Consider the following 27,086-nt stretch of genomic DNA (forward strand, 5'->3'; position numbering starts at 1 on the left):
CATAGTCCCTTTTAGCTTTTCTTATCCCCTTTTTAATGTCCCTCTTAATGTCAATATACTGATTCATAAGATGACCTTCACCTCTTTTGATACGCCTATAAATTCCTTTCTTATGCCCTAGTAGATATTTCAGCCTATTATTCATCCATTTTGGGTCATTTCTATTTGATCTAATTTCTTTATATGGGATAAACGCTCTTTGAGCAGCATGTATAGTGTTCAGAAAACTGTCATATTGATAGCTCTCTTCGTTACCCCAGTCAACAGATGATAAGTGTTCTCTAAGCCCATCGTAATCTGCTAAGCGAAAATCTGGGACTGTTACTGAGTTATCGCTACTATCGTACTTCCATTCAATGCTAAATGTAATTGATTTGTGGTCGCTAGCACCCATTTCCTCTGAAATTTCTAAATTATTAACAAGGGATTCATTGTTTGCCATAACTAAGTCAAGCAGGTTATTTCCCCTTGTAGGTTCTGTCACAATCTACTTCAAAAAACAATCCTGAAATACTTCTAAGAAGTCGTATGATTCTAAATTCCCAGTCAAGAAATTCCAATCAACATGACTAAAGTTAAAGTCTCCTAGAATTACTACATTATCGTGCCTTGTGGCCTTAACAATTTCCTCTCATAGTAGTTTCCCTTTGTCCCTATCTAAGTTTGGGGGACGGTATATCACTCCTAAAATCAGTTTTTCATGCCCCTCTGAAAATTCTATCCAAACAGACTCTGTATGTGTTACTTCAGACTTAATACCCGCTTTTATGCAACAGTTCAAGCGATCTCGGACATACAATGCCACCCCACTCCCCCTCCCAATACTTCTATCTTCTTGGAACAATTTAAAACCCTGAATATGACATTCCGCAGGCATGTCCCGACTTTTTGAATTAAACCACGTCTCAGTTAAGGCAAATACATCAATGTTACCTACACTAGCAACTAATCTCAACTCGTCCATCTTATTCCTAGCACTACGGCAATTAGCATAATAAACATTGAAAGACTCTCCTTTCTCTTTACCCTTCCTGCTCATTTCTATTTTTCTACTAAACCTATTACTGTCCTTATCACCCAAGGTCCCTGGCTTTTCAATATCTACCTCGTTCTTATTATTACTAGTTCTCCTAGAACTCCTAATATTACTACACTGGGACTTCACTGTTTTCCTGCCAAAACCCATACCACTAACTATTCCTAGTTTAAAGTCCTAACTGCTCCCTCCACTGCAGTTGCCAGTGCTCCCACCCCACACCTAGATAAGTGAACCCCATCCCTAGCATACATGTCATTTCTGCCATAGAAGAGGTCCCAGTTGTCGATGAATGTTACCGCATTTTCCTTACAGTATTTGCCCAGCCAGCAATTGACACCAATTGCTCTGGACAACCATTCATTTCCAACTCCCCTCCTTGGCAAAATACCACATATGAGAGGGTTCCCACCCTTACTTCTAATTATTTCTATTGCTGACCTATACCTGCTAATCAGGTCCTCACTCCTACGTCTGCCAACATCGTTGCCTCCAGCACTGAGACAGATAATAGGATTGCTCCCATTACCTCTCATGATGTCATCCAGACGGCTAACAATATCCTCCATCCCAGCCCCAGGAAAGCAAACTCTCTGTCTCCTAATCCTGTCCTTCAAGCAGAACGCCCTATCCATATACCTAACTTGGCTATCCCCAACAACAACAATATTCGTACCTTCCTTAATGTCTTTCGCCGTGACGTTCCCAGTAGTCGACTCACATTCGTCGGGTAGCACTGAGAATGTATTGGATGTTTCCACAACAGTTTCCACGGCAGTCTCTTTCTTCTTCATCGTTTCTACCTTTCCATTCGTCTTCTTGATCGTCAACTTCTTTCCCTGCTGTCCAACCACTGACCAGTTTCCCTTCTTGACCTGAGGACTCAAAACAGGAGGACTACTCCGAATCTTTTTGTTTTCCTCAGTCAGTCGCCGAATTTCCATATTCGCCAACCTCAATTCTTCCTTAAGCTGTTGGTAAAGTTGCTCGATGGAGGGCATCTTGCTTCAATTCTAGAGAGCGCGCAAACAGGTCTTCACAGAGCCAAGTACACGTCAACTCTGTCAAATTGACTGGAATTCTTTGACAGGTAATCTAGAGTCCAGTGACTTTATGGAAACAGTTCAGGACTGTTTTCTGAAACAGAGCGTAACTGAGCCTACCAGGGGTAATAATTTGCTAGACCTAGTCTTGTCAAATAAGGAAACGCTCGTGAATAATCTGGAGATCACTGAAGAGCTTGGCGCAAGTGATCACAAATCCATCACTTTTAGCATTAACTGGGAATGCAAGAATAATGATAATACAGTAAAAATCCCTGATTTCCGTTCTGCCGATTATAATGGACTTAGGGAACACCTGTCTAATCTTGATTGGGGTTATCTAGCTAATGATTTTATTGGCGATGATCATACTTATGGTTATGAAGGGATCTGCTTTTATGATTTTTTTTCTTAATAATGTACACCGTGCCCCAAGTATATACATTCCCCAGAGAGAAATTAGGTCTAATAATAACGATCCCAAATGGGTTAACAGTTGGTTAAAGCATCTATTAGGGGAGAAAAGGGGAATTTATAGGAGCATTAGAAGAGGAGAGGTTAACCTTACTGACCAATATGTTTAGCTTAAAAGAGTACAGGTAACATCTCAGTGAATCTGATCTTACATTTTCTTGCCTTCAAGTATGCAAAATCCTCTATCACATAATCAGAATCAATGATTTTCCCTATGTAGGCTTATCTGTACTTTAATATTTAATATATAATAGACTATATAGAAACGAAGGATTCTTCTCTAATGTTGGAGCAGCACTGTTTTGTACATTAGCGTCACCTTCTTTAGAGGCTCTATGGTGTCACCCCCTAAATGGTGTCCCCCGGGGCGCCCCCCCGCTCCCCCACCCCCACCCCGCCCCCCCTTACGACGCCTCTGAGGCTGACTAGGTTAATACTGAACAGGACTCAGTGTGAATACTCTGGGAAGATTCCAGTGCAGCGAGAAGACATTTCAGTGCACCGTTTCAATGTAAATAGTGGAAGTGTTGTGCAGTTTGTGAATGTTTGTGAGTGGTGGTAGTGAGGAAGACGGCCAGTGGGGGTGGGGGAGAATGTTGGTGAGTGGTGGTAGTGAGGAAGACGGCCAGTGGGGGTGGGGGAGAATGTTGGCGAGTGGTGGTAGTGAGGAAGACGGCCAGTGGAGGTGGGGGAGAATGTTGGTGAGTGGTGGTAGTGAGGAAGACGGCCAGTGTGGGTGGAGGAGAATGTTGGCGAGTGGTGGTAGTGAGGAAGACGGCCAGTGGGGGTGGGGGAGAATGTTGGTGAGTGGTGGTAGTGAGGAAGACGGCCAGTGGGGGTGGAGGAGAATGTTGGCGAGTGGTGGTAGTGAGGAAGACGGCCAGTGGGGGTGGGGGAGAATGTTGGTGAGTGGTGGTAGTGAGGAAGACGGCCAGTGGGGGTGGAGGAGAATGTTGGCGAGTGGTTGTAGTGAGGAAGACGGCCAGTGGGGGTGGAGGAGAATGTTGGCGAGTGGTGGTAGTGAGGAAGACGGCCAGTGGGGGTGGGGGAGAATGTTGGTGAGTGGTGGTAGTGAGGAAGACGGCCAGTGGGGGTGGAGGAGAATGTTGGCGAGTGGTTGTAGTGAGGAAGACGGCCAGTGGGGGTGGAGGAGAATGTTGGCGAGTGGTTGTAGTGAGGAAGACGGCCAGTGGGGGTGGAGGAGAATGTTGGCGAGTGGTTGTAGTGAGGAAGACGGCCAGTGGGGGTGGAGGAGAATGTTGGCGAGTGGTTGTAGTGAGGAAGACGGCCAGTGGGGGTGGAGGAGAATGTTGGCGAGTGGTTGTAGTGAGGAAGACGGCCAGTGGGGGTGGAGGAGAATGTTGGCGAGTGGTTGTAGTGAGGAAGACGGCCAGTGGGGGTGGAGGAGAATGTTGGCGAGTGGTTGTAGTGAGGAAGACGGCCAGTGGGGGTGGAGGAGAATGTTGGCGAGTGGTTGTAGTGAGGAAGACGGCCAGTGGGGGTGGAGGAGAATGTTGGCGAGTGGTTGTAGTGAGGAAGACGGCCAGTGGGGGTGGAGGAGAATGTTGGCGAGTGGTTGTAGTGAGGAAGACGGCCAGTGGGGGTGGAGGAGAATGTTGGCGAGTGGTTGTAGTGAGGAAGACGGCCAGTGGGGGTGGAGGAGAATGTTGGCGAGTGGTTGTAGTGAGGAAGACGGCCAGTGGGGGTGGAGGAGAATGTTGGCGAGTGGTTGTAGTGAGGAAGACGGCCAGTGGGGGTGGAGGAGAGTAAGGGGCCTGTGGTGCAATTATTTTTTTTTTTTCCGTCAGATTTCCTCTAGTTTGGGTGCACAATACGAAGTGTTTTCTCTCTTTCCTGTAAATATTTATCTATAAGATACCTCAAACAACAACTGAGAAAAGACTGAGAAAGTACTGATTTACTGAAAATGCCCTTTGGCAGGAAGGTGATCCTATATGGGACGACGTAAGGTTGTTTGGACACTTGGTGCCGAGACAACAATGCTTATACGAATTTTTCTCGTTTTCCTTTCCTCTAAGTAACTTATCTTTATTTCACAAAAAAATTAAGTTGGTTAGTTCTTGGAATGTTGCAAAAAATCTGCCCTTTAGTCCCACATACATCCCAAATATATTTGGAATATTTCCAAAAGTCCCTCGACATTAATTAGAGAAATTATTATTTTACCATTTCTGTGAATATTATTCCACTTAATTAAGTAATAAAGGCGTACCCTAGCGAAATAAGTGAACAAGTTACTTACGAGATATTGGCCTGGAGCGCTCGCCGGCCCGCCATCTCGATTTTTTTTTTTTCGCGAAAATCGCGTTTGAGTGGTTTTCTTAGTAAACTGATGTTTTAGTGCAGTTATCTTCTTCAAAATACCGTTTTCTATCACTGAAGACCAAAGAGTACAACATGAAATACTGAACTGAAATACTCTCAGGTAAGACCTGTGCAGGTGAAAAGGGGAGAGTTGGACAGGGGAAGAGTAGTGAGTGAGAGAATGGTTTTAGGGGGAGAAATAGAGCCAGCGCTAAACCCAGCTGCGTAGCAGTAAGAAGCTTGGTTGAGGGGCTGGTTGCTGGGTAAGGTTGTGCATCGGAGATGGCATAAAAGAGGACTGGGCTTGGCGTAGGCGTAGGAAGCAAAGGCACATGGGGGGGTTGCGCCGTGTTACTGCTGGTTATGCTATAGTTTGCCTCTCGGAATGCATGTGGTGGAGAGAGGGAGGCACAGTGGTCAGCGAAAGAATAAAAAAAAGGATGTCGTTAAAGGTCCACACCTGCATAGGGCAGGAAAGGGTTTAGAGGATATATTTAGGTGTAGAGAGGAGGTGGGTCAGGGTTGTAGAGGGATTGGAATAGGTTTAGAGTGTTTTCAGGTCGTCTGATGATTTTGTTGAGGAAGTTTGTCCAGGTGTCTTGGTAAGTTTCGAGTCGGTCAATTTGTCTGTCGCTGAGTTTCTTCCAGAACACGTTCAGTGCAGGAGTGCCATCCCTGACGTGGAGACTCGCTGGTGGCAAAGTCGTCCCACCTCACTCCTAGCACCCACCGCAGAGCGTGATTCTGGATTCGCTGCAGCTTTTGGACGTTTGTTTTGGCAGTGAGAGAAAGGCCAAGAGGTGTATAAGAGAGAAGAGGACGGATGAGAGCCTTGTACAGATGGAGCATGGTGTGTGGGTTTGAGCCTCTGAGCTTGTACAGTCGCCCTAGGGCAGCACTGGCCATAGCTCTTTTGGCATTTATGTGGGTGTGTAGTCGGAGTCTGGAGTCCAGGTTTACACCTAGGACTATGGTGCTGTGTGTTCTGGGGATTGGTGTTCTTGTGGTGGTGGTTCTGAGATAGACAGGTAGAGGCGGGCGTCCTTTGGGGAAGAAGTAGGTGATTTTTGATTTGGTGGCATTTTTTTTGATTCACCACAGGATCTCCCAAGCACTTATCCTGTCCACCTCACGTTGAGCGCTGAGTGAGAGGTATCTGCAGCGTTCGTGTGTGGTGAGTTGTGTGATGTCGTCTGCGTAAGCCAGTGTGAGTGTGTTGTGGTGAGCAGGGTCGGGGATGTCGTTTGTGTAAAGGATGTACAAGGTGGGGGAAAGAACAGAGCCTTGAGGAACTCCTGCATGAAGGGTGAAGGGGTCAGAAAGACAGTTCTTGAACTTTACTCGCATCGTACGACCGTCAAGGAAGTTGCTGAGTAGCTTTTTAACATTCAAGGGAAGGTCAAAAAGATTACACAGCTTGTACTTCAGCCCCGAGTGCCAGACCGTGTTGAAGGCTTTCTCCACGTCCTTAGCAACCAGGGCCGTTGCACAGTCTTGGGCCTTATTGATTTGAATGTAGTTCAGGATAATGCTGAGAGATGCCTGCGTAGAGCGGTGTTGGCGGAAGCCAAATTGTCGGTCTCTCAGTAGGTGGTTTGTCTCTAGGTGCGTCCTTAGTCTGTGATTGATGAGTCTTTCAAATGTCGTCCCAAGGGTTTCCAGTAGACTGATGGGTCTGTAGTTTCTTGAGTCAGTTGGGTCCTTGCCAGGTTTGGGGATGAGTATGGCTATGGCATATTTCAATAGGGAGGGGAAGTATCTGGAAGCAAGGCAAGCATTGTAGAGGTCAGTAAGTGCTGAGATGACAGAATCAGGGAGGTGTCGGAGTATGTGGTGGGATAGTCCTGAAGCTCCTGGGGCTTTGGGGGGAAGCTTCATGATTAAGGCTTTGACTGAGGGTTGGGAGAAAGGGGTGTTTAGAATGTGGGTGGAGGTGAGAGAGGAAAGTTGTATAGTAGGGTCCAGACATGTTGTGTGTCTATGTGTGGAGACCCAATGTACTATGGCTTGAGTGTGTTGTTGCGCAGCAGGGTCAGGAGGGTGGGGGTGGAAGATGTTTTCCTATATGTCCTTGAAGGCTTGTGCTGCCTGTGTAGGGTCTGTGATGTTTATGTCGTTGTGTGTGATGTGTTGGAAATGTGTTGTTTTTGGGACTCCAGTGACTCTCTGGATGAAGGTCCAGAACTCCCTGGGGTCCCGTATGCAGTGTTTTTCAGCAGCCTGGACAAGGGATAGCCAGTGTTTGGCATGGTCTTCATCCAGGCTACAGATGATGTTGTTCCATAGGAAACTGAGGTCTCTGCTGATGTAGGCGAATCTGTGGTGGTTGGAGGCAAAGCGGTGTCTGTAGTAGACGGGAAGGCGTTTTGTTCTCTCAGAAGGGTGGAAGGAGTATCTGACAGTGTGACGTTTTTTTGGAATCGTGTGTTCAGCAGCTTGTGTAATAGAGTCCTGGATGAGAGCAATCTGAGTGTCGATGTCTGAGGTAAGTCCGTTGTCAAAGCTGTGTGTGAGGTTGTTGTTGTTTAGGTGTTGTTTGAAGGAGTTCCAGTTGGCCCTGGAGAATGAGGGAATAGGTCTGGAAGGAATGAGGATAGGGTTAGAGGAAATGTGGAGGGTGATGGGAATATGGTCTGAGCCGGAAAGGGGGCCTGGTGTGATGTAGTGGTGAAGGTAGAGGCTGGCTCTGTTTGTGATGATTATGTCAGGTTTGCTCTGGCCCAAATTGCCGAAGAAGGTGTTGAAGTGGGGGCCAAGATGTATCAGATGTTTTAGTGTGATTAGTTGCTTCAGCTGGTTTCCAGGAGTGTTTGTGTATGTGTCGTGAAAGTCTTTGTGTTTGGCGATGAGGTCGGCGAGAAGATAGACAGGAATATTTGAGTGATTAAAGAGGAGGGAGAGATCAGGAATGTTGATGTTGGAGTTGGGTCAGGCATAGGTAGTATAGAAGATGATGGGCCCGTGAAGAGTGAAGACTTTGCCAGCCAGGCTGTGAGGACAGGAGAAGGGGAGGTTTAGGAAGTCGTGTCGGATAGTGCTGTTCACCATAATGGCAGTGCCGTTATGGGGATCAGCACTAGATTGGCGGGATGGGTAACCCGTGTCGGATTCGCTGGGTGCTTTGCACGCAGGTGCTGTTGAGAAGCAGCACGTCAGGGCGCTCAGCCTCCACGAATTCGGCCAGGATGTGCTTGTTCATGTTGTAGCTGCGTATGTTGAATTGTGTGACCTTAAGGGCCATGTTGTGTGTTGTTTGTGGGGGCAGGGTAGAGAGGTCTAGCTAATTCAGGCTTAGGTCTCATCCTGGTTAGACCATCTGCAGTAGTTTCTATGTTGAGGTATGTTTCTATTTTGCTGTGTCTGCTGGTGGACTCTGATGACCGAGGGTGTAAGGTTTTATGTGGTTTGAGAGTTTTTTCTATATTTTCACGTTCTGTATTTGTGTCACTGTGTGTATGTTGTTTAGGACCATTGTGCTTGCTTCTGATGGGATAACGGGAGTTGTGAGGAGGGATAGGACGGTTTGTTCCCAGGTTAAACTCATGGTGTCCACCGTGGAACGTGGGAGGAGCATCAGCGTCAAGTGAAGGTGTGGTAGATGTGGAAGATTCATTATCGGTGGGTGTGCAGGGTGGAGGTGTGATAGGCTCAGATGGAGTGGGGGTTTCAGGAGTAGGTGGGGGAGGGATGGTCATGGTGGGAGTTGTTGAGGTGGGTTGGCAGGGAACAGGTGGGCATGGAGGGACAGCTGTGGTTACATCTTGGCTTGAGAGAGGGAAGGTGAGGTCAGGTGTAGTGGGTGAGGTAGATTGGAGAATGTTGGGGGAGACGCCTGTGAAGTTGTCCAGGCGGGGGGGGGGGTGTAAGGAGAAGTCAGGGGGGAAATTAATAGGTGTTAGGCCGTTTGCTGAGAGGCCATTTAAAAGCTTGGGGAGGTCAGTTTCATAATATTTGGGAAGCAGGACAGAAAGGTGTACAATTGTGGAGATCATGTTATTTGTTGAGTTGGTAGCTGTGTGTGAGGGTAGGGTAATGGCGAGGCCTCTGATGGTGCTAGCGTAGGTGGTGGAGGTGGAGGGGGGAAGCTGAGGGGTGGGGGAGGATGGGGGGTGGCTTGGGGTAGAGAAAGAAAGTTGTCAGGAGAAAAAGTAGGCTGTGGTTGGGAAGAGAAAAGGTTAGGAGAGTTGGCAGCATTATCGGCTCGAAGATTAAATGTGTAGTCCTTGCGTTTTTGGCACTGGAATGAGGTAGCAGGGTGGGGTTGTTGGCAGTTGGTCCAGTAGTGGCCAGGGGAAGAGCATTTAGAGCATATCTGTTTCTTAGAGCAGCTGTTTTTATCGTGACCATATTCATAGCATTTTAGGCATTGAAGAATAGGAATGTAGTTAGGAGTGAAGAGGGAAGTGTTTGGGATTAGGTACATCATGGCACGGATGCCATGTTGCAGGGGGTGAGAAGCCTCGTCCGGAGTGGAGCAGCGTATTTTGAGAGTGTGAGAGTTGGGAGGTCTGTATATGTTCTCGACAGTAATGTCATTATGTAAAGTAAAAGGACACAAGTGCAACTAATGTGACATTTATTGTGGCAACGTTTCGCTCTCCAGGAGCTTTATCAAGCCATTACAAACAATACATGGACATAGAAGGTATATAAAGGTTCAGAGTGAGGAGCAATACTAGTGAGGTACCATTTCGATGTTCACTAGTGGTAGTGGTAGTAGTAGTAGTAGTAGTGGTGGTGGTGGTAGTGACAAAAGTAATACAGAATGGTAGAGCAATTAATTCGTACATGAGTAAAAGGATATAAAAGCTATTACTTGGGTAACATAAAAATAGGTTGGACAAATATAGACTGGAAAGAGGCAGCTTGTTCACTCTCTGTAATGTGCTTTGTGTAGTATAACAGGAGAAACTATGTGATGGCAGGGTTTACTGTTTTCAGGAGGATTCTTGCTAAGACTTCGGAGATGGTGAAGCTGCCGTTGTTTTGTTTAACTGTATTTGAAACAGCGATCAGTGCTGATTCGAGGCACTTGCGTCTGCGGAAATTAGTTTCTTTGATCACTAATTGGGCGTCTCTGAATTTCATGAGATGATTGGTGGAATTTCGGTGTTGTACACAGGCGTTGTTCAAGTTATCGTTCCTACATGCGTAAATGTGTTCATTGAGGCGGGTGTCAAGGTTTCTTGCTGTTTCACCTACGTAAATCTTGTCACAGCCTCCACAGCGTATAGTGTAAACTCCTGCATTGACTGGTTCGTAGTGCTTGGATTTTGTCCTGGTTAGATCGACGTCCTCATTCACAAAGTAGACAACAACCTAAGATTTCAATATGAAAGTTAAGACACATGTGCAACATCTGGATATCTTTATTGTAGACGTTTCGCCATCCAGTGGCTTTGTCAATACAGATTCTAGGACATAATAGGAAGACAGTAGAACTATATACAAAAGATGAGGTAATCAGTCCCTCGGCCTTGGAGTTAGTGTTCACAGCATCGTGGTGGAGGAGAATCTGGAGCAAAGGCAAGAAGACAGTCGTGTACTTAGCTCAGTGGTGACGTGTACTTAGCTCAGGAAGACTCGTATTACGACAATCCATTGACACACTCTCAGTTCACGGAGTTCCCTACCTTATCACAAGATAGGCGCATGGCTTCTGCCGAAAAGAAGAGGCCACGATGCTCCATGAACACGACGGAGGACTCAGATTTGGAAATGTGGGGCGAAATTCTAGTGAAGAAGTTGCGAGAGGAAGAGGAAGATCCTGCTCACATTGTAGCAGATCTGACAGTCCCAACCATGGAGCCAGCGACAATAGAAACAGGTGCGGAAATAAACACCGCACCCCCCGAAAACCAAGAGGGATGGAACACTGTGGACAAGAAGAAGAAGCACCGTCCGTCCAAGGAGCAGGCAAACCAGCTCAACCGACCTGGCAAATTCAAGGTGAAGTCTTATGGGGACCACAGAACCCACTATGGGGTTGTTTCATACCTGGAATCACGACACAACCTGAAGTTCAAGATATGGTTCAACTTGAGGGGAGAACCAATATTGACTCCTCTCAACAAGGAAATGTATACCACCTTGAAGAGAGTCATGGAGACAGATCGCTCATTCACCCTGGAGGAACTGGACTCTCGGCAGAAGATCACCAAGGGTGTAGTGATGCGATACCCGCTGATGATGCCCATCGAGGCAGTAGCAGCTCACCCCAGTGTGGTGTCAGCTCAACGTCTCAAGGCAAAGACGGCAGGCAACGCACCAACCCGACAGGTTCTCATTCAGCATGTAGGACCACTGCCATCCCAGCTGGACCTCGGTTCTTGGGGCAGGTACGATGTCAGGACCTTCACAGCAGAACCAGTTCGCTGTTTCAAGTGTCAGCGTTATGGACACCTGGGTGCACTCTGTCCGAACAGAGTAATCTGCGGTGTCTGCAGCCAGCACCACCCTACCGAGGAATGCATCACCAAGCTGAAAAATGCATCGCCACCCACTCCACAATGCCCGAACTGCAGGCAGAAACACCATGCCTGGAATCCTCGATGCCCCGAGAGGCTCGCCAGAATTCAAGAAGTCTGGAAGACACCAAAAACTCGGCAACAGGCTATGACGGATCATCAAACGATGGATGCAGAGAACCCTGCCATACCGCAGATCTCTCAGCAGCTAAACCAAGTCAATGCCCAGGAATTTCCAACCCTAGAAGCCTCAACCAGGAGTCAAGGTCAAGAACCTCCTGCACCCCTACCTCAACGAAGAAACAGAAAAAAGAGGAACAGGAGGCGTCAACAGGGTGCATCGGGTCAATGCGATCAGCAGGCTGCACTAAACGAGCCCCCACCGGCCATAGCACGACAACGCAGGCACTCCTTACCCGGCACAGGCGCTTTGCAGACTCAACTGGCACCTCACCAGCAGATCCCGGCTACTCAGCCTGGTATACAGCAACAGACCACGGTGCATACAATAAAGAAATCCAACCCTCAGCAGTCCCTACAGACCACAGCAGCCCAGATAATATCCACTGTTTTGAACCCATCTCCAAAGCAGGCCCTCACCAGGAGGATCTCGTAGCACTCATCAAGGTGTTCACGGATCTTATTTGCAAAACAATCAACTCCACGGAACAACAGAGCGCATTCCGGCAGATGGTCAGTACTCTCCTGAGAGTGTGCTTTCTGACCGAAGAGGAGACAGTGGATGCCATGAATTTGCAGGTTCTCAGAGCGGGCAGGACTCAGTCTCCAGCTCAGGAAACAACAGCGATGGAATAATTTCGGTACCAAATCACACCCTCAAGGTCCTACAATGGAACATTAAGGGCTTGAGGGGCAAACAGCACCTCTTGCTGGAGGCAGTAATTCGGGATCGGGTTGACATCGTCTTGCTACAAGAAACTCTGACTGTCCCGACTATGTGCCCAAGACTACCCGGTTTTGCTGGGTATTTTCGGCACATGGACCCGGGCATTCACTGCAGAGGCACAGCTGTATTTGTATCTAATACAATACCTCACGAGGTTATAGCCAACCCTGTGGACTGTGGGGAGGATGTCGAGGTACAGGCCATCCTTGTGCACATACCTGGGGCGCCCATTACCATCTATAACATCTACAAGAACCCAAGACACACCCTCGACATTGCAGAGCTCCTCGCACTAGCACGCACTGAGTGTATTATTGTGGGTGGAGATTTCAACGCACATCACCCTATTCTGCACTCTCACTCAGCAACCAATGCTGCTGGCAGACATATAGCAATGCTCCTACACGATATTCCAGAGGTAAAGTTGCTAAACAATGGAGACCCCACACACCTGTTGGGTGGCTGCCTCGACCTTACCTTTGGGTCAAGACAACTCGCAGCAGGAGCCACATGGGAAACTCATCCTCACCTTGTCAGTGACCACTTTGCAGTGATCACCACCTTCAACATCAACAGGCCTCCCACAGTTGTGCTGCCTCCTAGATGGGACGTAAAGAGGGCCAACTGGAAGGTGTTCCAGGATTATCTTCATGACTGGTGGTCCACATACTCTCTATCTGAAGACTGTGATACGGCTGAACAGGAGCTAATCACTGTTCTCATCCAGGCAGCAGAGTGCGCAATTCCAAAGAAGTCCGCAGGACGCACTCACAAAAGAGACTGGTGGTTCTACAACGACGAGGTGCGGGAGCAGAACCACCGCATCAACTCTTTTAGGAAGCTATACAGGCGTAACCCTACGGCAGAGAACAGGAATACTCTGAGAGCCATTGTGCAGCATGCCTGCAGAATCTCTCTCAGAGTAAAAACTGAGAAATGGCTGGAGTGGTGCTCAACATTCGGGCATCACACCACCTTATCTGAGATATGGGGCAAGCTCAACATAGCAACTGGCAAGAGCAAGCCGAGGCCACCAGCACACCCGAACCCATCCCAGGAAGCAGAGAAACTAGTGGAGCTTTTCACTTCCAGGGGAGCCTCCACTCAGCTCCCACAGGACATCCGGAATATACAGACGGATCTTCTGCCACAGCGCCAGCTAACGTTACAAGCTGCATGTGAATCAGAAGATGTGACTGATGTAGACCTCACGGACTTGGAACTCCGACGTGCCATTAAGAACACAGGTGACACTGCCCTGGGCATCGATGGTGTGACGTACTCCATGATTGCACGGGCTGGGCAGAGTGGATGGGAGGCCATACTAGACGTCATTAACAAGTCGTGGAGGGCCAGGGCACTCCCAGCAGCTTGGAAGAAAGCTACAATCGTACCAATTCCAAAGCCCAAGGACCCAGGCAGTATGAGACCCATATCGCTGACCAGCTGCTTAGCCAAGACTGCTGAGAGGATGGTGTTGAACCGCCTCCTATGGAAACTTGGACCCTCTCATCATCACATATTTGGCTTCACCAAAGGAGTGGGGACAGCAGAGTACATAACCACTCTACTAAGCCAGATTGCTGATAGCAACAAAAAACCTAGTATCGTCGTTTACCTCGACCTTGAGAAGGCATTTGAGCTAGCCAGCCCCACAGCAATTCTGGCAATACTAGCTCGGAAGGGAATCAAAGGACGCCTCTTGGCCTGGATAGAGTCCTACCTTAGGGGCAGGCAGGCCTGTGTCAGCTTTCAGGGACACTACTCTTCCTTTAAAACCCTGGAAAATGATACGCCACAAGGAGGTGTGCTCAGTCCTACCCTGTTTAACATCCTTATGCAGGAACTTGTGAGCCTTCCCTTTCATAGTGGTACACAGCTCCTCAGCTATGCTGATGATCTTGCACTAGTAGTGAATGGGAAAGGCAATTTAGAACGACAGGCTCAGAGAGCTTTGGACCTAATTACGCAGTCTTGCAAGGAACTAGGCCTCAAGATCTCGGCCGAGAAATCTCTTGCAATGATGTTCAAGGGACCAGATCCTATGAATAGATTACGTATTCAGGATATAGAACTTGAGTGGACAGGCTCCTACCTGTACTTGGGAATCTACATTGATAAAAAGCTGACCTTTCAGAAACAGGCCGAGTATGTCAGGTCACGTGCTCTACTCAGACTCAACGCCATGAGAGCCATGACGAGGCACCGTGCAGGGGCAAGCAAAGATGTACTTCGCTTGTACTATATACAAGCTATTCGCTCGCTCATTGACTACGGTGCACCGGCTTTAGCTCATCTCTTCCCGCAGAGCAGGCAAAGGGTGGAGGTCGTACAAAACCAGGCGATAAGAACTATGCTTGGGGCCCCCATCTGGACCAACACAGTATGTCTCAGATCTGAGGCCCGGCTTCCTTCCTTGGCTGACAGAGTAAGATACATAAACGCCTGCAAAGTGGCCACGATTCTGCACCGGCAGCAAGGTACCCCACTGAGGAGACGGATATTAACAACCATGTCACTAGATCCCACACTCTTCACGGACTACTCCTGGATTCGTTCGTTTTGTGCTGCTGGGCGGAAGCTGCTGCCTGTACAGCTGCTCTGTGAGAAGAGTTGTAACCTTCCTGTTGCTGGGTACCATCCACCACCTCCCTGGCGCCCAGATCCAGCCGATGTTTTCATCATGCAGCTACCCATCTCTAAGTGTCTCTGCAGTCAAGACACCCTCAGCAATCATGCTGAGACAAGCATGGCACTGGCAGAGGGAGGCACATGTGCAGTGTATTTCACAGATGGTTCTGTCGACCCTGACAGGAAGAGAGCAGCAGCTGGACTGTACCACAATGGTCACACACAAGGCTGGCGACTCCCTGACCACTGCACGATCCTTCAAGCTGAGCTGGTGGCGATTTAGCAGGCATTGTCACATGCTCTACGACATCGACTCCGACCTGTCATACATGTTGATTCCAACTCTGCAATCAATTCCCTCTCCCATCCTCAACCACAGGATAATATTCACCTCATCACATCGATCCTGAGCATAATGACAGCCTTAGAAGTTCAGGGTAATAGATCGACATTGAACTGGATCCCCAGCCATGCTGGCATCCGGGGAAATGAGGCGGCAGATAATGCAGCCAAGGCAGCAACAGACTATCCACATGTTGGGATTACTGTCCCAATCAGCCTACGACAGACCAAACTGGTGGCTGCCAGAGCCACGAAACTTATGGGGGAGGTCTTAGGTGATACCCCATCTCAACAGTGGTACCGAGCAGCGACTCAGGGAGAACCCCCTCCATATGATAGAAGCTGGTCCAGAGCGCAGTGTACCGCCATCCATCGGCTTCGTTTGGGCTTTCCCACAGCCAAGAGGATGGTAGACAAGGCAGAGGAGGAGATGTGCCAGTACTGTCAGCACGTTGTCCAGCGGCCCCTAACACACTCTCTTCTAGAGTGCGAAGCTACTGAGACACTCCGCAGGCAACTAGGGGTGATATTCCCTCCCGAAGAGGACCCAGAGATGACTGCGGCCACACTAGTGTACCATGGGGTCAACGAACCAGACAAGCTGTCACCTGTAATAATGACATATCCTCCTCCTCGCTAGTGTCCATAGTTACATATGGTGTCGCTTATGAGATGCACCAGTTGAACTGACCAGAGGGGCGCTTGAGCAGCATGCGTCGCATCATTGTGGAAACCTTTCTCCATCGGGAGCCAGAGACGGGTCATCGCAAGATTGGGACCCGTGCCAGGACTATGGTCTTGGCGAACATTATACACATACCTCTGTATGTTAGAAGTGATCAAAGTCCCAGGACCGAAACGTTTTCTAATAAATATGTTACAGTGTTTGCTTACGTGTCTTTCTAAACCAACTTGTCGGTATTTATTACCAAGGTTTATACCAAAATACATAATAAACGGCCTATCTCTAAAGAAACTCAGCAGGGCAAGTACATGTGTAAGAGACACACGCATCGACAGGGAGCTGTCGATGGAATCGTCAACAAAACACTGAAATGTAGAGGTGAACTATCGCCGATGGAGCACTGTGCATACCCTGACCGGCGAGGAGAGGCGGCCCAATATGGGTGTCGTGCACGTGACACACTCAGCTGAGGTGTGGGTGCTTCAATCAGCCAATAGGAGTGCAGAGGGAGACTTCCAACCTTTTGGAAGGTTGCCAGCGACGCACAATCCTGTTGGTGAGATTGAAGACGTTGGTCCAGCAATCTTGAGTTCAGCAGCAGGAGTGCTGAGGGAGACAGCCTGCCCTAGGGAAGGCAGCCAACGCCGCACTAAATCCTGATGTTGAAGGCGAAGATGAAGGGCCAGGTACCACACAATTGTAAAGAGCCTCTCCCAAAACACGGGGATCGCAAAGCACTGAGGTGTAGAGAGCAGCTGTGTCTGCACAGGGCGAGAACTCATTTATATAGAAATATTGCTGGTGGACTCTCGCCATATTATGTCCTATTTCAGTCTAGAGTATATAACATAAGAACATAAGAAAGGAGGAACACTGCAGCAGGCCTGTTGGCCCATACTAGGCAGGTCCTTTACAATTCATCCCACTAACAAACATTTGACCAACCCAATTTTCAATGCCACCCAAGAAACAAGCTCCGATGTGCAAGTCCCTCTCAAATCCAACCCCTCCCACTCATGTACTTATCCAACCTAAATTTGAAACTACCCAAAGTCCTAGCCTCAATAACCCAACTAGGTAGACTGTTCCACTCATCAACTACCCTATTTCCAAACCAATACTTTCCTATGTCCTTTCTAAATCTAAACTTATCTAATTTAAATCCATTACTGTGGGTTCTCTCTTGGAGAGATATCCTCAAGACCTTGTTAATATCCCCTTTATTAATACCTATCTTCCACTTATACACTTCGATCAGGTCTCCCCTCATTCTTCGTCTAACAAGTGAATGTAACTTAAGAGTCTTCAATCTTTCTTCATAAGGAAGATTTCTAATGCTATGTATTAATTTAGTCTCCTACGCTGAATGTTTTCTAACGAATTTATGTCCATTCTGTAATATGGAGACCAGAATTGAGATGCATAATCTAGGTGAGGCCTTACTAATGATGTATAAAGCTGCAGTATGACCTCTGGACTTCTGTTGCTTACACTTCTTGATATAAATCCCAGTAATCTATTTGCCTTATTATGTACGCTTAGGCATTGCTGTCTTGGTTTAAGGTTGTTGCTTACCATAACCCCCAAGTCCTTTTCGCAATCTGTATGGCTAAGTTCTACATTATTTAACTTATAAGTGCTATGGGTATGGACACTCCCGAGCTTCAGAACCTTGCATTTATCTACATTGAACTGCATCTGCCACTTTTCTGACCAAGAGTAGAGTTTGTCTAAATCCTCCTGAAGTTCCCTAACATCTACGTTTGAATCAATTATCCTACCTATCTTCGTGTCATCGGCGAATTTGCTCATATCACTAGTAATTCCTTCATCAAGATCATTGATATATATTATAAACAACAACGGGCCCAAGACTGATCCCTGTGGAACGCCACTTGTTACTGATCCCCACTCGGATTTAACCCCATTTATGGACACTCTCTACTTCCTGTCTGTGAGCCATGATTCGATCCACGAGAGCACCCTTCTCCCAATGCCATGAGCTGCTACTTTCTTCAACAGTCTTTGGTGCGGAACTCTATCAAATGCCTTACTAAAATCTAAGTAAACAATATCAAATTCTTTATCGTGGTCAACAGCCTCAAAAGCTTTACTGAAATTAGTTAGACAAGACCGGCCTCTTGTGAATCAATGCTGAGTATCATTAATCAAGCTATGCTTATCGAGATGGCTTCTTATAATCTCAGCTATAATTGACTCTAGTAATTTGCCTACAATTGAGGTCAGGCTTATTGGGCGGTAATTTGACGGTAACGACTTGTCCCCTGTTTTAAAAATAGGAATTACATTAGCCATCTTCCACATATCAGACACTACACCTGTTTGAAGAAATAAATTAAAAATATTAGTTAATGGTTCACAGACTTCCATTTTGCATTCCTATAGAACCCTTGAAAAAACCTCATCAGGACCCGGTGACTTATTTTGCTTCAGTCGGTCTATCTGCTTCACAACCATTTCACTAGTGACTGTGATGTTACATAAATTATCTTCTTCTGGCCCACTATAAAAATTAATTACCGGAATATTATTAGTGTCTTTCTGTGTAAAAACCGAGAGAAAATAATTATTTAAAATCGAGCACATTTCATTCTCTTTGTCAGTAAGATGCCCATAGTTATTTTTAAGGGGACCTATCTTATCTCTGACTTTTGTTCTATATACCTGGAAAAAACTTTTTGGGTTAGTTTTAGAATCCCTAGCAACTTTAATTTCATAGTCCCTTTTAGCTTTTCTTATCCCCTTTTTAATGTCCCTCTTAATGTCAATATGCTGATTCATAAGATGACCCTCGCCTCTTTTGATACGCCTATAAATTCCTTTCTTATGCCCTAGTAGATATTTCAGCCTATTATTCATCCATTTTGGGTCATTCCTATTTGATCTAATTTCTTTATAAGGGATAAACGTTCTTTGAGCAGCATGTATTGTGTTCAGAAAACTGTCATATTGATAGCTCTCTTCGTTACCCCAGTCAACAGATGATAGGTGTTCTCTAAGCCCATCGTAATCTGCTAAGCGAAAATCTGGGACTGTTACTGAGTTATCCCTACTATCATATTTCCATTCAATTCTAAATGTAATTGATTTGTGGTCGCTAACACCCAGTTCCTCTGAAACTTCTAAATTATTAACAAGGGATTCATTATTTGCCAGAACTAAGTCAAGCAGGTTATTACCCCTTGTAGGTTCTGTCACAAACTGCTTCAAAAAACAATCCTGAACTACTTCTAAGAAGTCGTATGATTCTAAATTCCCAGTCAAGAAATTCCAATCAATATGACTAAAGTTAAAGTCTCCTAGAATTACTACATTATCGTGCCTTGTGGCCCTAACAATTTCCTCCCATAGTAGTCTCCCCTGGTCCCTATCTAAATTTGGGGGACTGTATATCACACCTAAAATTAACTTTTCATGCCCCTCTGAAAATTCTATCCAGACTCTGTATGTGTTACTTCAGACTTAATACCCGTTTTTATGCAACAGTTCAAGCGATCTCGGACATACAGTGCCACCCCACCCCCCTTCCCGATACTTCTATCTACTTGGAACAATTTAAAACCCTGAATGTGACATTCTGCAGGCATGTCCCGACTATTTGAATTAAACCTCGTCTCAGTAATGGCAAATACATCTATGTTACCTGCACTAGCAACTAGTCTCAACTCGTCCATCTTATTCCTAGCACTGCGACTATTTGTGTAATAAATACTTAAAGACCCTCCTCTCTCTTTACCCTTCCTGCTCCTTTCTGTTATTCCACTAAACCTATTAATGTCCTTGTCAATTAGTGCCACTGGCTTTCCAATATCCACCTTATTTTGCCTATTACTAGTTCTCCTAGTAATCATATTACTACCCTGAGACTTCACAGTTTTCCCGCAAAAACCCATACCACTAACTATTCCTAGTTTAAAGACCTAGCAGCTCCCTCCACTGCGTTGGCCAGTGCTCCCACCCCACACCTAGATAAGTGAACCCCATCCCTGGCATACATGTCATTTCTGCCATAGAAGAGGTCCCAGTTGTCAATGAATGTTACCAGCAATTGACACCAATTGCTCTGGACAACCATTCATTTCCAACTCCTCTCCTTGGCAAAATGCCACATATGACAGGTTTCCCCACGCTTCCTCCTAATTATCTCTATTGCTGACCTATACCTGCTAATCAGGTCCTCACTCCTACGTCTGCCAACATCATTGCCTCCAGCACTGAGACAGATAATAGGATTGCTCCCATTACCTCTCATGATGTCATCCAGACGGCTAACAATATCCTTCATCCCAGCCCCTAGAAAACACACTCTCTGCCTCCTACTCCTATCCTTCAAGCAGAATGCCCTATTCATGTACCTAATCTGGCTATCCCCAACAACAACAATGTTTTTACCTTCCTTGGCGTCGTCCGTCGTGATGCTCCGAGTAGTCGACTCACATTCGTCAGGTAGCATTACACCACTTGTAGAATTCAAGACGTTCTCGATGGTCTTCGTTGGGGTTTCTAGGGATGTCTCACTCACGTCTGCCAATGCTTCTTTGGTGCTCGTTGTGACATTCCCAGTAGAACACTCACATTCGTCAGGTAGCACCGAGAATGGGTTGGAAGTTTCCACGGTAGTCTTCTGGTTTCTCGTTGTTTCTGCCTCTCCAACCGTTTTCTTGATCTTCAGCTTGGTTCCATGTTGCCCGGCCACTGACCAAGCTCCCCTCTTAACCTGGGGACTCACAACAGGAGGATTACTACGAATCCTCTTGTTCTCCTCCGTTAATCGCCGTATCTCCATCTTAGCAACTCTGAGCTCTTCTCTCAGCTGCTGGTAAAGTTGCTCAAGAGAGGGCATCCTGGTTCAGATTCACAGAGAGCACACAAACAGGTCTTCACGAGAGCACACAAATAGGTCTTAACATGTTTGTATGTTATTTATAGTATTTATTATATCATATTAGATCAATTCTGATAGATAAATAAGCCGTAGAGTTGATATAAGCGTAATAATGAAGTAATTTCTCCTGGCTCTTTGGAGCAGGAATACTGCCGGTGTTCCCAGATGGTTCCTGATTGGTTGGAAGTCTATATATAAGCTACGCCTACTCTCACATGATTGGCTAGAAGTCTATGGATAAGCTCCGCCTACTCTCATATGATTGGCTAGAAGTCTATGAATAAGCTCCGCCTACTCTCATATGATTGGCTAGAAGTCTACAGATAAGCGCTGCTTACTCTTATATGATGCCAAATAGTCAATTACATTAGAAAGAATAATGCAAGAAAAACCGATAAAAAACAAGGGAAAAATTCCAAAAAAGTATATGGGCTGTGAGCAGACGTGCTACCCATATCACCGTCACCATACCTGATATAAATGACTATAATTTCTTGTAGAAACGTCGTAGAACATTGATTCTTCTACCATTGTATTGCCAAAGAGTAAAGCTATTTTTCTATATGAATAACTCAATTTCCATCATTTTTCGATTTTTTTTTGAAGCGCGCGAAAAATTGGATGACAGCCTACACTGTGTGTCAATACCGGCCAAGATTCTCGTATATACAAACCTCGTAAAGCTCTCACAAAAACATCTACCTTCAGCACCATGCGTTAACTTAGAAATGATTACGTGTTGATGCTTGGAATAATTAAAGGCATATGTTATGGAAAAACAATGTGGGATTAATGTTAACGAGGGAATGACCAGTCAGAGCCGCCTTCCCTACGCCACGGGGGAGGAGGAAGAGGCGCGGTGTGTAGGTGGTGAAGGAACACATGGGTACAGCAGTGCCCATACCCACTTCAATCATGATGTACATGCGAAACAAATAATAATATGTATATTATAAGACAGATTGAACAATATATAGTGTGCCAGTTTGTGTGTATTGTACTCCCTTCACAACAACCTGAACTTCCCCCACCCAGTTCCCAGCAGCAGTTTTCCCTTTCCCCTCCCAGCCCGTTAAACTCCACCAGGCCACCATGGTCAAGTTTACTACCTTCCACGCACCATACCCAGCCAGTATGTCATACTCCACTCCTACAGTCTAGTCTAGGCAGATTGATGCCAACCAGGAGGAAGCGAGCAGCCAGGGAAATAGCACGGCTGGCAATACTAGGAGAGGCAAGTGCCGGTCATGCTTACATCCTCGTTGTCTCAACTCTAATGGTTTCCTCTGCAAACATGGTACTTGCCCTCGTTCAGGATGTCCTCCTGTGGAAAGTGATGATCCAGAGCCATCTCAATCACCTGAACCCACCCAAACAGACCTCATCTCATCAGATATCTTGGAAGCAATTAAAGCAACAGGTACCAGGACACTCACACACATATTCCCAAAGCAGCCCGTCCACACGCAGCTGGGAAACTTACAGACCTCTTAAAAAAAGTAAACGATGGTTCCACTATCATAAATGCTCCACCAACCATCAAGGCATGGCACAATTTGCTACTTTTTGGAAATGTCTGCTTAGCTGTGCCGGAAAGAAGGGGAAAGAGGCTAGCCTCAGTGATCATTAAACCTTTAAGAGACTTTCCAAGAATTGATAACCTCATTCGCCTTCCCTGTCAACACAAAAACGGGAGAGGCAGAACCCCTACTCACTCCACTGACAGTGAAAAAGTCAGAGTCCAGGTGAGCAAGAAAATTGAAGAGGGCAACACAGTGGGGAAGGGGCAATCAGAATTATTACCAGTGAAGATACAGTTGCCCCCAGGGATGCTGACACGGCAGAAGCACTTAGAGGAAAGCACGCTGCCAGGGAAACCAGGGAAACCAGGGGAACCAACAGTTCCAACACCTCTGTTCCCACTGTGGAACCATTGATTGTGGAAGACTCGGACGTTTACAAAGCAATAATGTCGTTCCCATCTGGGTCTGCTGGGGGTTACACTGGAATAAGGCCACAACATTCATAAGAAATGCTTAATCCAGGTATTGGGGAGATTGCGGAGACATTGCTTTCAGAGATCACAAGATTCGTCAACAATTCCTTGGCTGGTCCGATTCCTGACGAAATTAAACCTTTCTTTTTTGGTGCAACACTTTGTGCGCTTAAAAAAGGATGAAGGAATTAAGCCTATTGCAGTAGGCAACAGTTTTCGCCACCTCGTTTCCAAAGCTGCTGTCCGAAACATTCGTGCAGAGGCAGCCATGATGCCTCAACCAAACCAGCGTGGTTCTGGGGTTTCTCAAGGAAGTGAAGTAGCGGTTCATGCAACAGGGGAGTATATAAACAACCTGCCTGAGGACAATGCAGTGGTAAAATTAGACTTCAAGAATGCATTTAATCTCCTGAAAAGAGATGTATTAGCAGCAGTACAAGAACATTTCCCTGGTCTCTTCCCCTTTGTTTCAGCTGGATATAGCAAGAAATCAATGCTCCTGTTTGGAGAGCATGAAATCACATCATCAGAGGGTGTCCAGCAAGGGGATCCAATTGCACCATTTCTCTTCTGTATAGCAGTTAGGAAAATCACAGTCAGACTGACCAGTGAGCTAAACATCTGGTTCCTGGATGATGGCACAATAGCAGGTACAAAGGAGTCCCTCTTAGGTGATCTTACACAAGTGATGACACGGGGACGAGAAATGGGTTTCATCCTGAATCCATCCAAATGTGAAATCATCTCAGTCAGTCAACAAGTGATAAATGCAGTGAGACCCAAACTACCAGGAGCATCAGTCATTGCCCTTACAAATAGCATCTTGCTTGGAGCACCTGAGGGAAGTGATGCCATTAACACAATCCTCAGGAAGAAATTGGCAGAATTGAGGAGAATGGAACTACGAATAGGCAATCTTGACACCCACGATGCCTTGTACCTTCTCACAAAGTGCTCGAGTCTGCCCAGGTTGATATATTTTTCTAAGATGTGCACCTTCATATGATAACATTATACTGCACGAATATTACAGTATCCTGAGGCACATTTTTATGAAAGTACTTAACCTTAGTCAATGGCAATGGAACCAAGTTACTCTTCCAGTCAGACTAGGAAGCAATGGTGTCCGCAAGTCATCACCACTGACCAAGGTCTCCATCACTACCCACTGACCAAGGTCTCCACCACTACCCACTGACCAAGGTCTCCACCACTACCCACTGACCAAGGTCTCCACCACTACCCACTGACCAAGGTCTCCACCACTACCCACTGACCAAGGTCTCCACCACTACCCACTGACCAAGGTCTCCACCACTACCCACTGACCAAGGTCTCCACCACTACCCACTGACCAAGGTCTCCATCACTACCCACTGACCAAGGTCTCCACCACTACCCACTGACCAAGGTCTCCACCACTACACACTGACCAAGGTCTCCACCACTACCCACTGACCAAGGTCTCCACCACTACCCACTGACCAAGGTCTCACCAATACCCACTGACCAAGGTCTCCACCACTACCCACTGACCAAGGTCTCCACCACTACCCACTGACCAAGGTCTCCACCACTACCCACTGACCAAGGTCTCCACCACTACCCACTGACCAAGGTCTCCACCACTACCCACTGACCAAGGTCTCCACCACTACCCACTGACCAAGGTCTCCACCACTACCCACTGACCAAGGTCTCCACCACTACCCACTGACCAAGGTCTCCACCACTACCCACTGACCAAGGTCTCCACCACTACCCACTGACCAAGGTCTCCACCACTACCCACTGGCCAAGGTCTCCACCACTACCCTACTCACTGACCATGGTCTCCACCACTACCCACTGAAGAAGGTCTCCACCACTACCCACTGACCAAGGTCTCCACCACTACCCACTGACCAAGGTCTGCACCACTACCCACTGACCAAGGTCTCCACCACTACCCATTGACCAATGTCTCCACCACTACTCACTGACCAAGGTCTCAAGACCAAGGTCTCCACACTACCCACTGACCAAGGTCTACCCACTGACCAAGGTCTCCACCACTACCCACTGACCAAGGTCTCCACCACTACTCACTGACCAAGGTCTCCACCACTACCCACTGACCAAGGTCTCCACCACTACCCACTGACCAAGGTCTCCACCACTACCCACTGACCAAGTTCTCCACCACTACCCACTGACCAAGGTCTCCACCACTACCCACTGACCAAGGTCTCCACCACTACCCACTGACCAAGGTCTCCACCACTACCCACTGACCAAGGTCTCCACCACTACCCACTGACCAAGGTCTCCACCACTACCCACTGACCAAGGTCTCCACCACTACCCACTGACCAAGGTCTCCACCACTACCCACTGACCAAGGTCTCCACCACTACCCACTGACCAAGGTCTCCACCACTACCCACTGACCAAGGTCTCCACCACTACCCACTGACCAAGGTCTCCACCACTACCCACTGACCAAGGTCTCCACCACTACCCACTGACCAAGGTCTCCACCACTACCCACTGACCAAGGTCTCCACCACTACCCACTGACCAAGGTCTCCACCACTACACACTGACCAAGGTCTCCAAAACTACCCACTGACCAAGGTCTCCACCACTACCCACTGACCAAGGTCTCCACCACTACCCACTGACCAAGGTCTCCACCACTACTCACTGACCACCACTACCCACTGACCAAGGTCTCCTCCACTACCCACTGACCAAGGTCTCCACCACTACCCACTGACCAAGGTCTCCACCACTACCCACTGACCAAGGTCTCCACCACTACCCACTGACCAAGGTCTCCACCACTACCCACTGACCAAGGTCTCCACCACTACCCACTGACCAAGGTCTCCACCACTACCCACTGACCAAGGTCTCCACCACTACCCACTGACCAAGGTCTCCACCACTACCCACTGACCAAGGTCTCCACCACTACCCACTGACCAAGGTCTCCACCACCACTGACCAAGGTCTCCACCACTACCACTGAGGGTCTCCACCACTACCCACTGACCAAGGTCTCCACCACTACCCACTGACCAAGGTCTCCACCACTACCCACTGACCAAGGTCTCCACTACTCCCCACTGACCAAGGTCTCCACCACTACCCACTGACCAAGGTCTCCACCACTACCCACTGACCAAGGTCTCCACCACTACCCACTGACCAAGGTCTCCACCACTACCCACTGACCAAGGTCTCCACCACTACCCACTGACCAAGGTCTCCACAACTACCCACTGACCAAGGTCTCCACCACTACCCACTGACCAAGGTCTCCACCACTACCCACTGACCAAGGTCTCCACCACTACCCACTGACCAAGGTCTCCACCACTACCCACTGACCAAGGTCTCCACCACTACCCACTGATCCAGGTCTCCACCACTACACCAAGGTCTCCACCACTACCCACTGACCAAGGTCTCCACCACTACCCGCTGACCAAGGTCTCCACCACTACCCACTGACCAAGGTCTCTACCACAACCCACTGACCAAGGTCTCAACCACTACACACTGACCAAGGTCTCCACCACTACCCAATGAACAGGTCTCCACCACTACGAACTGACCAAGGTCTCCACCACTACCCACTGACGAAGGTCTCCACCACTACTCACTGACCAAAGTCTCCACCACTACTCACTGAGCCAGGTCTCCACCACTACCCACTGACCAAGGTGTCCACCACTACCCACTGACCAAGGTCTCCACCACTACACAATGAGCCAGGTCTCCACCACAACCCACAGACCAAGGTCTCAAGCACTACCCACTGACCAAGGTCTCGACCACTACCCACAGACCAAGGGCTCAACCAATACCCACTGACCAAGGTCTCCAGCACTACCCACTGACCAAGGTCTCCACGACTACCTGCTGACCAAGGTCTCCACCAGTACTCCCTGAGCCAGGTCTTCACCCCTACCCACTGACCAAGGTCTTCACCCCTACCCACTGACCATGGTCTCCACCATTACCCACTGACCAAGGTCTTCGCAACGACCCACTGACCAAGGTCTCCAGCACTACCCCTGACCAAGGACTCCACCACTTCCCACTGACCATGGTCTCCACCACTACGAACTGACCAAGGTCTCCACCACTACCCACTGACCAAGGGCTCCACCACTACCCACTGACAAGGTCTCCTCCACTACCCACTGACGAAAGTCTCCACCGCTACCCACTGGATAAGGTCTCCACCACTGCCCACTGACAAAGGTCTGCACCACTACACACTG

This window comes from Cherax quadricarinatus, chromosome 72 (assembly GCF_038502225.1).
Source record: "Cherax quadricarinatus isolate ZL_2023a chromosome 72, ASM3850222v1, whole genome shotgun sequence".
Lineage (NCBI taxonomy): Eukaryota > Metazoa > Arthropoda > Malacostraca > Decapoda > Parastacidae > Cherax > Cherax quadricarinatus.